Here is a 5,187-nt window from a genome sequence, read left to right as displayed (position 1 = left end):
AGGGCCTAGGTGCTGTTCCTGAACTTTTGTGCTCAAAGCTAGTGTTCTTGAGATCACTTGAGCCACAGCTCCACTTCCATGTGTGTGTGTGGGGGGGGGGTTGTTTGTAGTTAGTTAGAGAGAAGACTCTCCCAGACTTTGCTGCATGGGCTGTCTTTAAACTGTGATCCTCAGAGCTCAGCCTCCTGAGTAGCTAGCATGACAGGCGTGAGCCACCAGCGCCGGGCATCACTGGTCAGTGTTCAACCCTAGTCCCCTGGCCTCTTCCACACACCACCATCAAAGATCAACGCTGGCACTTCTCTCTGGGAACAGGAGGCTTCTCAGCCTGGCCTGGCATTCCATGAACACTGATTTCTTGACACAAAAGGCCCTGGGCACCGCATCCCAGGCCAGCATCTGCTGCTCTCTCCTCTGAAAGGAGGCCAGGAGACAGGGGCATTGGCTGACACCTCAGGAGACGCTGGACTCCCCTTCCCTCCCTTCTTGTCACTCCTACCTCCCACCATTCTTCAGCTATGCCCCACCTCCCAGCCATCCAGCCACCAAAGCCAGCCACCAAACCACGGATGCCTCCGTCCTCAGAGCCTGGCCACTGCTGCCGGTGCTAATGCACCAGCCAGAAAGATAAAATCCTCCCATCCCTCAGCAGCCCTCCATACCATGGAGGTTAATTTTCACTTTGATAGAATGTTCTAGAATGGCCAGGAATAAACCAAGAAATGCTTAACAGTGAAATAGGCCCTCCCATGGGAGGGGAAGCAGATGAAAGGAAGCGTGGAGGAAGAATACAGCCATGATATTCGATGCACACCGGTGTAAAATAAGCCAGGAACCTTCGGGCAACAGGTAGGGTTGGAAGAGATGGTGGAGAATGATAAAAAAAAAAAAAGGGTTACACTGATCAAGATGCTTTGTACTGCTAGGGGCCGTGGCTCATGCCTGCAATCCTAGCCACTCAGGAGACTGAGATCTGAGGATCACATTCGGTTTGAAGGCAGCCCAGGCAGGAAAGTCCCTAAGACTCTTATCTCCAATTAATCACCAAAGAGCTGTGGTAGAGTGCTAGCCTGAGCAATAGAAGCTGTCCCTGTGTGCCCAGGCCCTGAGTTCAAGCCCCAGGACCAGCAAGAAAGCAAGCAAGCAAGCAAGCAAGAATGAATGAATGAATGAGACATGTTTTGTACTCATGATTTGATACATTGAATTGAAATCCTTTTGTATATCTACTTAAAGATAATTTTAGGGCTGGGAAGGTGGCTCAGTGGTAGAGCGTTTGCCTTGCATGCTCAAGGCCCTGGGTTTGATTCCTCAGCACCACATAAGCAAAAAGAAAAAAGCCAGAAGTTGCGCTGTGGCTCAAGTGGTAGAGCGCTAGCCTTGAGCTGAAGAGCTGAGGGTCAGCACCCAGGCCCAGAGTTCAGGCCCCACGACTGGACACACACACACAAAAAAGATAATTTTAAAAAATTAAGCCAAGTGCCAGAGGCCCACACCTATAATTCTATCTATTCAGAAGGCTGAAATCTGAGGATAGTGGTTCAAAACCAACCCTGGCAAGAAAGTCCCTGAGATTCTTATTTCCAGTTAACTATGAAAAAGGTCAAAAGTGGAGCTGTGGCTCAAGTGGCATAGTGCTAGCCTTGAGCAAAAAAGCTCACGGATATCACTCAGGCCCTGAGTTCAAGCCCCAGGACTAACACACACACACACACACACACACACCACAAGGGAGACAGGCAAGATAAGACCAATCCTGAAAGGAAAGAGTCCACCCCAGATTCCCCAGCACACCAGCACCACCCCTGGTAGAATCTGCCAGAGACCAAGGTAAGGAGCATCCAGAGGGTTATCCTATGATAACTGAGCAATCACTAGCTTGGCAGAATTGACTAGAAGGTGGCTGATTGGTCTCCAAGAGGCACAAAGGAAAAGCTTATATATACATAGAGTTAAATCTTTCTCAGATTTTTTTCTTCTTTTTTTTTTTTCTTGTGCCAGTACAGGTACTTCAACTCTGGCACTAGGCTCTGTCCCTGAGCTTTTGCCCAAGGCTAGCTCTCTACCAATTGAGCCACAGCTCCACTGTTTGGCTTTTTGACAGTTAATTGGAGACAAGAGTCTCATGACTTCCTGGTCAAGGCTATCTTTGAAGTACAATCCTCAGGTCCCAGCCTCCTCAGTAGCTAGGATTACAGGCGTGAGCCACCGGTGTCCAGCTGGGAGCTACATTTCTCATACCTGAGTCTATCTGGATCTTTGAACACAGTAAATACCTTTTTCATAACTGGCTATGGTGCTGTTTCACAAGCACCCTGAGCAAACAGCGGCCTCAGGAGTGGCTGCACCAAGATAACCCACATCCTCCCTTCCTACAGACTGCTGAGTAGTCCCACCAGTGTGACCTATATCTAAAGCAAAAGGAACAAACAAAGTCCCTATTCTACTCCACTATAAGCTAAGCCCCAGGTCAAAGCTCCAGGCCATGAAATAAATAAGAGACTGACCCACGGCAAGCTTTCTGACTGACACTCCAGAGTGTGCCCGCATCGCCCCCTACTGGACACTTCTGGTATCAGCCTCAAGCCTCCGCGTGGGCCACAATCAGCCTTAGTGGATTCTAATGTTGTACCCACCATCCAGGAAGTCACCACAGCCAGGACTGACTCCGGCCTGCCGATAACCAGAAGCCAAGATGGCAGGTCAGCCAGGTGGACTTGGGATGTTAAGTCTGGGCACTTGTGCTGTTTTCCTCTAGAAGTTATTCTGATTAAGTCTGATTGTGAAAGTCTGTTTTTATGTCTCTTGGTAAATACCAAGGAGTGGAATTTTTGGGTTACAGCATACATGCATCATGAAGTTTAGAAGACACTAACAAACTGGGTGCCCTGAGGTTTCTGCCTGTAATCCCAGCTACTTAGGAGGCTAATCTGTGAGGATCAAGGTTCAAAGCCAGCCAGAGCAAAAAATCCAAGAGACTGTTATCTCCACTTAGCCAGTAAAATGCTAGAAGTTGAGTTGTGGCTCATGTGGAAGAATGCCACTCGAGCAAAAAAAGGCTAATGGAGAGACTGGGTACCAGCCTGGGCAAGAAAAGCCCTTACTCTTTTTTTTTTTTTTTTTAAATTTTATTTTATTTTATTTGAGAACATACTGTACAGAGGGGCTACAATTACATGGGCAGGATAATGCATACATTTCTTACCAAGCATTGCAGCCTCCTCCTTTGTTTACCCTTCACCTCCCTTCCCCGCCTCCCCCCTCCCCCCACCCAATTATACCCCCCTCCCCCCCCACCGACATTGTAAAGCTGGTTTTGACATGACATTTTGTACTTCTCATTGTTGCAACAGGTCCACCTGAATCCTTAAACGACTTGTTTGTCCCCATCTCCTCCACATGTTATACTGACATCAAATATAGTGAAAGCGGGGGTTACACTGTGGGGGAGGGACATACAAAGCAACAAAGAAATAATCTTATAAATGCGTTAGAAACACATACATGAAAGAAACGAAAACATTAAAATACATATTTAAGGGTTCATTTTCCTAACATCACATTATCTGACCTTTTCCGCTTGACTCATACCTATACTATATATTGCAGATAAGGGAAACCATGGGACCTATGCTTCTTTGGGCCTGGCTTACTTCACTTAATATAATTTTTTCCAAACCTTTCCATTTCCTAACAAATGGGGAAATGTCATTCTTTCTGATGGAGGCATAGAATTCCATTGTGTATATATACCACATTTTCTTGATCCATTCATCTACTGAGGGGCATCTGGGTTGGTTCCATATCTTAGCTATGGTAAATAATGCTGCAATAAACATAGTTGTGCTGGTAGCTTTAGTGTGGTCTTGTTTGTAAACATTTGGGTAAATGCCCAAAAGTGGGATTGCTGGATCATAGGGGAGATCTATGTGAAGTCTTTTGAGGAACCTCCATACTGCTTTCCAAAGTGGTTGAACAAGTTTACATTCCCACCAACAATGAAGTAAGGTTCCTTTCTGTCCACATCCCCTCCAGCATCTGTTGTTGTTAGAGTTCTTGATTTTTGCTGTTCTAACTGGAGTGAGGTGATATCTCAATGTTGTTTTGATTTGCATTTCTTTTATGGCTAGGGATGTTGAACATTTCTTCATGTGTCTATTGGCCATCCTTCTTTCTTCTTCAGAGAAGCTTCTCTTTTTTTTTTTTTTTGGGTCCGGTCGTGGGGCCTTGAACTCTGGGACTGGGCGCTGTCCCTGAGCTCTTCAGCTCAAGGCTAGCGCTCTACCACTTGAGCCACAGCTCCACTTCTGGCTTTTTCTTTTTGCTTACGTGGTGCTGAGGAATCGAACCCAGGGCCTTGAGCATGCAAGGCAAGCGCTCTACCACTGAGCCACCTTCCCAGCCCCAGAGAAGCTTCTCTTTAAGTCTTTCGCCCACTTATTTATTGGGCAGTTGTTTCTTTGAGGATTTGTTGTTGGGTGGTTTAATTTTTTGAGTTCCAAGTATATTTTAGATATGAGACCCTTGTCCATTGTATAAGCCCTGACTCTTATCCTCAATTAACCACCAAAAAGCTGAAAGTAGAGGTGTGGCTCACAAGATAGAAAGCTAGCCTTGGACAAAAAAGCCCAGGGACAATGATCAGGCACTGAAGTCACACTCCAGGATTGGTGTGTATGTGTGTGTGTGTGCGTGCGCACACACACACACACACACACACACACACACAGTGCCCAGGCCCTGAACTCAAGTCTCCATATCAGTATTTTTTTTTCATTTTAAAATTTTTTTATTGTGAAAATACTTTACAGAGAGGTTACAATTACATGGGCAAGATAATAAGTACATTTCTTTTTTTTCATTTCTTTTTTATTTTATTTTATTTTGTGAACATACTGTACAGAGGGGTCCATTTTTAAAACGAACAAACATATTACTCAAGTTCTCAAATCACATTTTTTTTTTTTTTTTGCAGGTCTTGGGGCCTGAACTCTGGGTCTGGCCGCTGTCCCTCAGCTCTTCAGCTCAAGGCTAACACTCTACCACTTGAGCCAAAACTCCACTTCCAGCTTTTTCTGTTTATGTGGTGCTGAGGAATCAAACCCAGGCTCTCATGCATGCAAGGCAAGCACTCTACCACTGAGCCACCTTCCCAGCCCCATGTCTTAATTTTTTTAAACTGAGATT

The sequence above is a fragment of the Dipodomys merriami genome, unplaced genomic scaffold, assembly GCF_024711535.1.
Source record: "Dipodomys merriami isolate MVZ:Mamm:240054 unplaced genomic scaffold, mDipMer1.0.p SCAF_14, whole genome shotgun sequence".
Taxonomy (NCBI): domain Eukaryota; kingdom Metazoa; phylum Chordata; class Mammalia; order Rodentia; family Heteromyidae; genus Dipodomys; species Dipodomys merriami.
Note: the sequence above shows the minus strand (reverse complement) of the source record.